Source organism: Phaseolus vulgaris, chromosome 6 (genome assembly GCF_051622355.1).
Source record: "Phaseolus vulgaris cultivar YP4 chromosome 6, ASM5162235v1, whole genome shotgun sequence".
Lineage (NCBI taxonomy): Eukaryota > Viridiplantae > Streptophyta > Magnoliopsida > Fabales > Fabaceae > Phaseolus > Phaseolus vulgaris.
The window spans coordinates 12,104,944-12,117,653 of NC_143503.1; the positions used below are offsets into that span (position 1 = coordinate 12,104,944).

The following is a 12,710-nucleotide window of genomic DNA, read 5'->3' on the forward strand; positions in this document are numbered from 1 at the left end:
GCCTTTTGTGATAGTGATTGGGGCACCTACAGTGATTCAAGACAGTCAGTGACTTATTTTAGTGTGTATCTTGGGAATTTTCTCATATCCTGTAAATCAAATAAGCAAGGAACAATATCAAAGAGTTATTGTGAAGCTGAATACAGGGCAATGACCACTATTACATGCGAAATTCAATGGCTAACTTATCTTTTTCAAGATTCCAAAGTTCCTTTTCAGCAACCATCTATTTATATGTCTTTTATTTTGTCTTTATATGTTATGATTCTAGTATTTATTGATTGATTCTTTCTCTCTTTAGCTAGACTTAGAATGAGTGTATTGCTTGTATATATTCAGACTATTTGTTTTGATTTCAATAGAATAATGGAAGAGATATTCATTCTCAAATATTTTTCCTTCCTTTTATTCTTTTTGTTCATCTTTGTTCTATTTTATAATAACTTCAAATCCTCTTTATTCTCTTCAAAGAAACACATTTTGGAACTGAATCCATGTCCAAAATACTCAATTCAAGTAGTTCCATCATTAAAATATTCGATTTGTTGATGAAGATGTTCAGTACTCAGACCACACTAGGGAAATTTATAGAAACACTTATCAAAACATATTGAAATGTCATAACTGAATGTCTAACACTTTTACATTTAGCTATGTGATTTCTTACTCCTCAAAATCATCTTTTTTTTAAATGTCAAATCAATAGAACAATGTCTGGCACTTTACCAAGAAGATCAATAAAAAAATCAACTCCTTTGTCTTAGTATTTAAAGTTCCACAAACTTTTCTGCAAGACTCATTGCTCTACTCTTTTTGGACAAATTTGCCTTAACCATGTCAAATATTAAATCATGGTTTTATACCAAAAATAGTTATCAAAAGTAGAAAAAAACCATTTCCTTTTGAGAATGCATCAAATGTAACTACATAGATACTCGCACAAAAAATACAACCTTACGAGATCTATATCTAATGCATTCACAATTTTGGTGTATGTATTGAAAATGTTATAATATATGTAGACAAATTCTTATTATTGTTGTTTTTTCCTAAATTCAATAACTTCAAGATATATGTTCTCAAAGGCTGTATACAATCTCATCTCACCTAAAAGACCTAAAAGTGTAAATGAAAACAGCTAAAAGCCAGTAAAAAAAAAGGTGAAAAAATTATAAGGGGATCTTTAAAGCAAAAAATATCATTTTAGCTTCTGTTAGAACAATTTTTTCAAAAATAAAAATAAGCAAGACAATCTTAGGTTGCTTCATATGGTAAATTAACTTGGAAACAACTCTAGTTCATATTACCATCACACAATTTGCTTGTTTGTGGTGATAGTATGAACCAAAACTATTTCCAGGTCCAATCCACCGTATAAAACAACCTAAAATAGTTTTTCTTACTTTTGTCTTTGAAAAAATTTTCTAGCAAAGCTAAAGGGATACTTTTTTATTTATAATTTCTTCTTACAGTTTCCTCTTCTTTCTTACTAGTTTTTAGCTATTTTCATTTCCATTATTAGGTGATAGATGAGACATATACGGTCTTTTGGGAACATATATCATTTACTTACTGAATTCAGGAAAAACCAACAATGGTGCGAATTTGTCTTCATATATTTAACTTTTTCAAAGTGAGACTCTTGTCTTCCCTGAATAACTACTCAACTTTCAAACTTAATCCCTTCCTACAAGGTTCCTTTAGGTTAATTCCCTCTTCCACCCCACTGGTTTTCAAAATTCCTTATTTAACTAATACAACAAAATTTTTCCTCCATAATTCAACCCTCTCACACTTTTTATAAAAGACTTTATTAATTAGTTACCTAACACATCTAAATTAAACAAACACCAAATCACAAAGGAAAAAATGTAATCAAAGACATAATAATCATGTTAGCATAAATGTCCTTACATAAATGTGAATGATTTTTCTTTTCTTTTAATGCATAAAATATTTTTGTGCGACCACTTCTATAGTTTGAAATGTCTTTCCGATCTCCTTTTTCATATTTCTCAAATTCTTTCAGAAACCTGCCTATGGTGAAAAATAAATATATAATATTTTAAAATAAATTAAAAATTAATAAAACATTATTATAATGTCATTTCAAAAATAAAGTTTAAACAAAAATATTAATATTATATGTTGGAGATCCCACATCGACTAAAGATTAGGACATTTCATTATATATAAGTGGGTGCAAACCTCACCTCATGAGCCGGTTTTATGGGGTTGAGTTAGACTTAAAACCCACTTCTTAACATGGTATCAGAGCCATTTCGAGCCAATCCTAGCGAATATTTATTGGTCTTATCAGATCACCCGCTATCGGGCCGTTATCGGACCACCCATAACATATATCTCTACGCACGAGTTGGTAGCCTCGGCGTGAGGGAGTGTGTTGGAGATCCCACCTCGACTAAAGATTAGGACATTTCATTATATAAAAGTGAGTGCAAATCTCACCTCATGAGCCGGTTTTATAGGATTGAGTTAGGCTTAAAACCCACTTCTTAACATTATATACACAATGTTATGCTCTTCTATGATCCGAACAATTCTTATTCGTTTATTGGACTGAATCTGGATGCAGTGGTGGCGTTGAGATGTTTGAGACGGTGACAACAACATTGGAAAAGTTGTCGAAGCGATCTAAAGAAAACAACCGAAGAGGAAGGTTGTTTCTCACATCAGTAAAAGAACATTGACGTTGTTAGTGATCCCAAACATAGAAAATAGGTAACACTTCCAAAGCCAAAACACCAACTCATTCCACCATTCCTCCTCACTTTCCTCTCTCCTCCAAAGTTCTTGAAAGATTTCACTTTTCACATATGTATTTATAGATAATATTATGCGTAAAAACATAAATTTATCTAATAAAAAATAAAATAAATTACCATAAAATGTAAATAATATTATGCTTAAAAATAACCTAACGTTATCTACTAAGAAAATAAAATAAATCACCATAAAATATAAATAAAATCGCGCTTAATAACATAAATTTATCAAACAAGAAAATAAAATAAATCTCCGAAAAATATAAATAATATTACGCTTAATAGAATAAATTTATGTAAACAAATCATCATAAAATGTAAATAATGTCACGTTTAATAACAAATTTATATATAAAAAATAATATTACCCTCAATAATATAAATTCATCTAAGAATAAAATAAAATAGATCATTATAACATATTATGCTTAGAGAATTACTATTTTTTTATTAAGATTATGTGAAATTCGTTAAAAGTTGAGGATTACTCTTGCACTTGTACTGTACTGGTTGCATCCTTAAAATTTTGTGAAATTGCAAGATTTGTATTAAAGAAGTTAAATTTTGAATATTATTACGAGTTTAACACAACGTCATGAATGTTTTTCCTTTTCTTGTACTTTTTCATATATGGTTACTTATAAAATAATTTTGTACATGACTGCCACTTCTTCTTGAGTTGTATATTTTATTTGAATGAAATTTTAATTTTTTTTTCGTATACGTGAAGTCCTTCCAAAAATAGCTGATGAAAAAATAAATATTAGATTAAAACAAATTAAAAATTAATATAAAAAAGAAAAGTATAATTAAAATATTGATATTATAGGAGTATATGTTCTTCTCTAATCTAAGTAATCATTTTTCATTTATTAAAATAAACCAGGATGCAGCAGTGGAGTGTTTGAGAAGGTGAAAACATTGAAGGAATAATATTCTTCCTTCTTTCTTCTTTTTTCAATGCTTTTTTCGTTTCTAAACTCACTACAAAGTCTCACCATAAAATGTACATAATATTACGTTTGATAACATAAATTTTTATAACAATAAAACAAAATAAATAACTATAACATTTTCAAAATATTATGCTTAAAAGGACTTCTGTTCTTTCTTTAACATTTGAAATTATTTACAAGTTTATAATACGTAATCTAAACTAGATAAGAAATTGGATAACGGTAAGATATTAATAATATTATTTGTTCGTCAAAATTATATAACTAGATAAAATATTTAAAAGACTACGTACTTTTTTCATTAAAATTATTATTCTCATTTAAATATTTATAATGAAAAATATAAAAGATATAACTTATACTACATACAATATAATAAATTAAATAGTGATAAGATATTAATAATATTTAAGCAGTCCAGGTTTAAATGTTATAAACTGAACTGACTAATTTTTAATTTGGTTGGTTTGATTTATATTTCGTAAAAAAAAAGAAATTGAAAATTTTAAACTAATAAATTTAAGTAGTACATATTTAAATGTTATAAACTTCATGCTAAAAAGTTTATATTTAAAAATATAAATGTTATGAACGTAAATTAAATTATGGTATGTCATAAAATATTATAATAAACGGTTTATTTAGTTTGTTTTCACAATTTACACTTAATCTCTCTTCGGTCCCTTATTATTTCATTAATCCTTATATAATCAAAATAAAATATTTATTCATAAAAAAGATTTTTAGTCACTTTAAATTATTATTAATTTATTTAATTTAATTAAAATTTAACAACAAATAAAAAACATTTTAAATTTTTTATAAATTTTTTTTTATATAAAAAATTTAAAATTAGTTTTAGTTCTTGAAGTTACATATTCAAATTGAGAATGACTTCAACTTAACGCGAAAGATTTAATAAATTTTATATTAAAAATTTATTTGTAACGTTGTACAAATTTTAGAACTTATATGTATGCTACATTTTGATTACAGGATTAATAGCGGTTTTAATTTTTTTTTAAGTAAGATTATGAAACATGTTAGAATAGATAAAGTATTAGAAATTTTTGATTGGTATTGTTGTTTTAATTATGCATAAATTCTATTTCATGTAATTTTCGTTCAAATGAAAGAGAGATTAAAACAATTTTTTTTTACTTCAATGGGACCATATAGTTTAAGCACAAATTATGTCAAGATAATTATTTTTTTTCAACCAAAAATATCTTGCTTGAGTTATTTGAATACTTAAATTTGATAAAGCATATAATAATATGACATATGTATTTATCAATCATCATGACTCATAAGTGTAATGAATTGACATGTTGTGTATGATAATTGAATAATTACTAGAATCATAATAATAGAATTATGATAATATTTATAAAATATTTACTATTAAATTTAATACTAAAATGTGGTGTAATTAAATTAGGAGATTTAATGAAATATCCAAATTCTAATTATTACACACTAAATAGACCAAAAAAAAAATCACGTATCAAATAAGTAATAAAGGTTTGATATTTACTAAGTTGAGACAAGAATCACCAATATTCAGGAAGTATACAAATCATAAAACTTGTAAAAATAAATTTTATACTTAAATGATTAAATTAAACTCTTAAATAAAGTGTGTAACAAATTAATATGATAGTAAAATATTTAATACTATTCCTCCAAATGTAATAAGCTTTTAATAGCCATGTCAATAAATTATTATTAAAAGTTTAAAACATTAACGCACTTTTATCTTTTGAGTTTATGGATGTATAATACATCATTCGAGATGAAGAAGCTTAAAAAAAGCAACCGTCTCTCTAGTCTCTATATATATAATATACTAATGCATTACGAAAATATATTAAGACATCTTTTAAAATGTTAAAATATATAATTCATGATTTTATATTCTAAGATAGTAATTCACAAGAATTTTACGATTGAAAAATTATTCTTAAATTCGTCAATACAAAACAAGGTTTCTATGTTATAATTATATCCGCTAGTGAAAAAAGAATTTTTATGACAATTTTACAACTTTTTATAACAGTTTTGATGACGACATAGAATCAACTATTATAAAAATTCTATACTTTTTATGTCAGTTAAAAACTGATAGAGTAAGTTGACTTACTATGACGGTTGTCTGTGAATTGTTATAAAATGTAAATACCTGTCATAATATGTTCACTCAAAACTTTCTATGACTAGTATTTCTAGAAATATATTAAAACTTTCTATGTTCACTCATCAGAATCATCATTGTAAGTGGTTATCTATGACAAATATTCAAACACTCATCATAATAAATAAGACTTTTTGTGTCATTTATTTCAATAACCATCATAGTAAAATTTCTTTTTTTAGAAAAACGATTGCTTTATAATTTTTTCAACATTCATTAATAACAATTATCTGCATATAAATTTCAGACAAACTCATTCATTGATCAATTTTCTTTCATTCATTAATAACAACCACCTACATATCAATTTATAGAAAAACCCATTCATTGATCACATTTTTCCCATTCATTAATAACAATCGCTTGCATATTAATATTATCCAAACAAATCCTTTCATTGATTAATTTTCTTCCATTCATTAATAACAATCACCTGCATATCAATGTTATCCAGACAATTGCATATAATTTATAGACAAATCCATTCATTGATCATTTTTTCCTCATTCATTAATAACAATCATCTGCATATCAATGTTTTCAGACAATTGCATACAATTTTCAGGCAAACTTAATAACTGATCAATTTTACTCTATTAATTGATAACAATCACCTACATATCAATATTATCCAGACAATTGCATACAATCTACATACAAACTCATTCCTTGATTAATAAACTAACAAAATTTACATCTTATCATAATCACTTAAAAAGAATGAAGCCCAATGCATTCTAATGTCTTCTATATCTTTATCCTTGAATGGAGATGGATCGTTGAATAACTATAAAAATAATTGACTTAATCAATAAAAAGTGAAATTCACAACTAAATAATTAAGGTATTTGAGTAAATTTTTTATTACCTCTTTCCATGAGTCAGTAATGTTTACAGATATGATTGTGTGCATGTGTTTCATTACATAATATTCACACTCATAGCTTCCCGATTGATGTGAACACTGCAAATTAAAAGTCAAATATAAAATATTTATATCATAATTAAATAGTGATGGGACAAATAATTACATTGGGTGCAATTAATTGTATCTTCTTCCTAGCTACATGTGGAAGGCCTTGTAATCTCGAATGAGCTTCCAAAGCCCTATAGAAAGGTGTACATTCGTTAATTCATATTAATCATTAAGGTAGGAGATATAATACAATAGAAAAATTACGCGTCTAGTAAATGCTTGATGGCCAAAGTGTTAATTTTCTTATGCAATGAACACAAGATAACCATGAGAAAATGACGAGGAATAATGACCAACAACTGTCAATGACCCCTACAAGTTATAATAATATTAATAATCCAAATTAATTAATTGTAATTTAAAATTATATACTTACTGAGACAAGTAAGGTGCTAAATACACTTCTTTGCCTACATTTTGAAATGTCTATATTAAGCATGTTTGCACTTCACTTGCTTTATTTCCTACATTCTAAATGGCAACTGGGTCAAGAAATCCATAAATATAAGCATTCTTCTTCTCGATGCAGAGGTGATGTAAATACCTTAAACATTGAAAAAATAATGTTTGAGTAAAATATAAATATATTAAACTATTTTAAAGGTTAATGAAAGTATACTTACAACAACCAAAGTTGTAGAACATATATAGATAGTTGATCGGTGCCAGTAACAATCTCACAAATATCCTTATGACATATAAAAAAAAGGGATGTTACTGGTCCTGCCTACAACATCAGGAGGCATATCTATTTGGACTATTTGCTTTCCAATTGTCACTACCACTGCACCAAGTTGCTGGAGAGAAGACATTTGTGATTCTTGAGGGTTGACAACTTTTGAATTTTTAGACTCATCCTAAATTTAAATAAAATTAGTATATGAATATAATTCGTGTGAAGATATTAAAAAGGATAAAAACAACATTTACTACAATCGGCTTTGCCAATCTAGTTGGCCAAATGATAAAATTCCTTGGGGCCTGTCCTACTACTTGAACCTCCTCAGTGGGCACAAGAACTCGAGCAGAAGAATCTCGAACATCTATAACCACCACTCGCATCATATCATCCTTAATTGTCCGATGGTGGATGGTCGATCCTAACTTATAGATTTGACCTAAAACCACATAAATATATTATATGAGAATAAACAAAATATAAACCAAAAAGTATAATTGGAATAAAAAATTCCTAAGGTCACCAAATGTTAGGGAGTACTAATTTGATTCAACTTTACGCTAAGCTTTGCAACCATATCCTTTAACTAAAAAATCTTCAATTTGTTGCTACTTAATTTTGGCTTTCTTACTTAAAGGTTGTGTTGTGTGTACTATATATTCCTCTCAGCCATAAATAAGCAGAGCTAAGAAACAACAAGTAAAAGTAAAAGTAGTTGTTACTATTATTGAATGTGTTTCATTCAGCTTGACATTGAGGAATGTTGGTTTCTCTAACTTCATTAATTAATGCTACACAAGTCATCAATGAATGATACACATTATGTTGAAATGCTGACTCGGGTTCCAAAACCCAAATAGTGAGTAAGAATAGAGAAGAATTCCAAAATTTCATACGCATTCGTAAATACATATCAATTGAAGTATCAATTCGTAAATTTCATAAGCAAATAAAAAAGCACATTCTCAGTTTCAAAAAATTGCAAACACATTCGTAATATAAGCAAAACGCGTTAAACCTCAAACCACTGCATGAAACTGCAAGGAGAAGGAGAAGGAGCTAATGTAAACGCACCATGAACACTGCACGAAGGAGAAAAAGTATTTATGGATTAAAAAAAAAAGGGAAAATCAAGTTTCGAAACCAAACAAGTTTCGGAAAAATGGAAAACACATCAGATTTGATTTTATAAGTTTCGATTGACCGACCTCAATGGTGAAAGAAGAAGCTTTGGTGCGGAAGGGTTTTGTTTGACAGCAGAAAGTGAAGATGGTGGAAGGAGAAGCTTAAGCTGTGGAAGAAGTACCACCGTAGGGTTTCAAAAAATTGTTGAGGAAGGAGAAACTTCAGTGTGTGTGGAGAAGGGTTACTGTAGGATTCAAAAAAATGTTGAGGAAGGAGAAGCTAGCGTGTAGAGTGGGTTACGGTAGGGTTAAAAAAAAATTAGGTTAATTTTTTTTAGGTTAAATACTTATTATGTTAGTTGTAATAAAATATGACATAGTAAAAATTTATTATGACGGATCTATGCTAGTTTTAATTTTAACCGTCATAATAAACTTCGTGATAATTACAAAAATGTCACCGCACTACTTTTTATGATTGGTAAACTACACCCGTCATTGTAAGATGTCATTGATTCTTATTTTAGCACCTGTGATCACATAAGTAGCCAAAGTAATTAGAAACAATTATAATAGCCTTTTTAGGTTTAACTTATATGTAACAAAACTCAATACATGAAATGAAATGTAAAAGATAATTTAGACGTGGGGTTATAGTTGATCGCTCCTCCTAATGTTTGTGTCGGGATGAAGTTGAGACTACAAGGCACTTGTTTTTTGAATGCAAAATAACTTGGTTAGTTTGGAGTCAATCTTATGCTTGTCTTGGGATGGCGTCGGTAGATCATTCTGATTTTGGTTCACATTTCTTACACTTTATCTTGTACAATGTTCCAGGCTATGTAAACGCCGCTTGGGGAAACATTTTCTGATTTGGTGTCTTGATTCGTTGACTTGTTTGATTTCGATTTAAAGTCTCTGTTACTTTTGGTTGTGTTTGAAGGTTTGGTGGTAGTGTTATGTTTAGGTGCTTTCATTGATTTTGTGTTGACAAGTTCTGACAAGGTTATTGGATCTTTCTTTTGAGTAGTGCAATTGATATGTATATGAGTTGAATCACCCCTTAAGTGGTTCATATTTATTTATTTATTTGATAAAAAAATATAAAAGATAATAGCCTTTTACATGAAACTTATATATAACTTAAAAAAGCATTTATATTGATCATTGTCCAATTGCTCCATGTTCTACATTAATACATTTACTAAAACATTTAATTTTATGTGAGTTATGTTTATAATCATTCTCAATTTTTTTATTAATAATTATTCTTAATAAATTTATAGTCTATATTAAATTGTTCATGCCTAATAATCCAAAAGAAAAGAAATCACCAACAAGTAATGAAAATCTTGTTCGTTCCACCCATTTGATCGAGATAGTCTATATAATATTATGACAAGTTTTCACTAAAGAAAAAAATAAAATTGACAATAATTTTTCTTTTATAAACAACTATTTGAGAATAATTTTTAATAATAAAATGTTAAATTAACATATATAATTAAAATAAAAAATAAATCATTCAATAAAATTTAAATTAATAAAAAGAGTTGTAGTAGCTACATAAAATAATATTGTTGTCTATATATTATTATTATTAAAACAAATTACATTCAAGATATTATCCTCATCACCAACGCATACATTATATATAGTTGCATATGATTAAACTATGTAGGATGTACTATATTGTTAATAGAGTTCATATCCATCTTAATTGCATCTGATAAAACTGTGTAGGATATACTACGTTGTTGATAGAATTGCCCTCCATCATTTGACGTATTTCATTATATTGTGAATGATGATTTATATGATTGATATGATTTGACTCCATCATAACTGTTATTGGTGATATTTGATGAGACATATTAACAGGATTTAGATGTCCTGGATGGGACATGTTGATAGGAGGATTGAAGTGTACTTGTATTGATTGACTTAACACCACATCACGAATGCTTTTCCTTTTCTTTTGCTCTTGTGATATATTGTTACACATACAATATTTTTGTGCATGACTCGCCAACTTAAGTGGCGAGTCATACGCTATTATTTCATTAATCTTTATATAATAAAAAAATATATTCATTCATCTATATCTATATATAAATATCTATATATAAAAGGTTATATGTAAAGGAGATTCCCCATCATAACTGTTTTTAGTGTATACAAATTTATTTCTATTTTATCCTTATCAATATTTCATTTTATTAATTTATTTTGGTTATTTTGTCATTTTATTGTTATCTTGGACACTCTTCTCTTTTCCTTTTTTTGATATTCACTTTTATTTTTTTAATTCTATTATCTAAAAACCAAATGTAACTTCCTTCAAAACTTATCATTCCCCTACTTAATCTTCTTTATCTTTCTCCAATCATCTATTAATAAATTATACTATTAATTAACCAAAATAAATCACTCACATGTTGCTTACATTTTTCTTATATTATTAGGTAAATTCCTACAAAACCTATGATATGCATCCAATTTTTTTTTTAAATTACCATTCATTTCATTAAAAAAATACATTAAAAAATGATAAGAATAAATTGTATATGATGTATTATAGTTCTTTTTAATAAACATAAATACACATATGGTAGTGATAAAAGTAAAAAATGCGGATATACAAATAAAAAAAATGCAAATACACATGTTAATATTTACACAATACAAATAGTTTACATGAATTAAACTATTACAATATGAATTTATAGTTCATTTTAATAAATACAAATACACCTATGATAATGATAAAACTAAAAAAATTAGATATACACTTTGATATTTAAAAAATATATAAACACATAAATTTATGATGAATTAAAATGTTTGAGTATAAATTTTTATAGTTCGTTTTAATAAATACAAATACGTATATAATAATGATAAAAATAAAAAATACGGATAAATAATAATGATAGAAATAAAAAATGTGGATACATAATAATAATTAAAAAAATTAAATACTCATTAATAACAAAAATAAAAATGAAGATACACAATAATGATAAAAGTAAAAAATTGGATACAATAAAAGAAATATGAATACATATTAAAAATGTGATACACCAGCACACGAGAGTCTTTGTTCCTGCTAATAATAAAAAAAAATAAATTAGTCACTTTTAATTATTATTAATTCATTTAATTTAATCAAAATTTAACAATAAATTATGCACAACATTTATCGTATAAAGATTGATTAATGGTGACGCAACATGAACAAAAAAATCATTGGGTGTTCATTTCTCATCTTAGATTTTTAAAAAATTATTAATTATAATATATTTTTTAAACATTTTAAGCTTTTTTTAATAAAAAAATTATTTTATATAAAAGATAAAAATTACTTTTAGTTCTTGAAGTTTCATACTCAAGTCGACAATAACTTCTCGTTGACGTGAAAGATTTAATAAATTTTATATTAAAAGTTTATTTGTAACGTTGTAAAAGTTTGTTAACATCATGTATTTTATTTCAGTAGTTTTCAAAATACAAAAAGACAAATAATCAAAAGTTTTGACTAAGAACTAAAATCAATTTTACGTAAAAGTATAACTAAAAAAAATATGTTCAACACTTGAAAAATTAAGCTAGATTCTATAAATTGGATCATTAGTATTTTTATAGATTTTATAGGTTGTTAGAATATGTGAAAGTTGAATAAAGTGATAGTTTACTCTAGTGTTTTTGGTGAATGGTTGAATTGATATGTATGTTGTATTTTGATTACATGATGTGGTTTTGATTTTTGTAGTAAGATAATGAAACATGTTAGAATAGATAAAATTGAAGAATTTTGATTGGTGGATTGCTTTTTTAATTATGCAAAAGTTCTATTTTATGTAATTTGTGCTCAAATGAAAAAAAAAAGATTATTTTTTTTTTACTTTAAATGTTTTCGTTTAAATGGCAACCATGTCGTTTAAGCACAAATTGTGTCGAGACAATTACTCTGTTTTGTTCAATTAAAAATGTGT

The 12,710-nt window shown here is 26.3% G+C and overlaps 1 pseudogene; it reads right to left on the bottom strand.

The window, feature by feature from the left end:
- Positions 1-6,627: 6,627 nt before the first annotated feature.
- On the bottom strand, positions 6,628-7,974 carry LOC150026663 (uncharacterized; annotated as a pseudogene).
- Between the last annotated feature and the right edge of the window lie 4,736 nt (positions 7,975-12,710).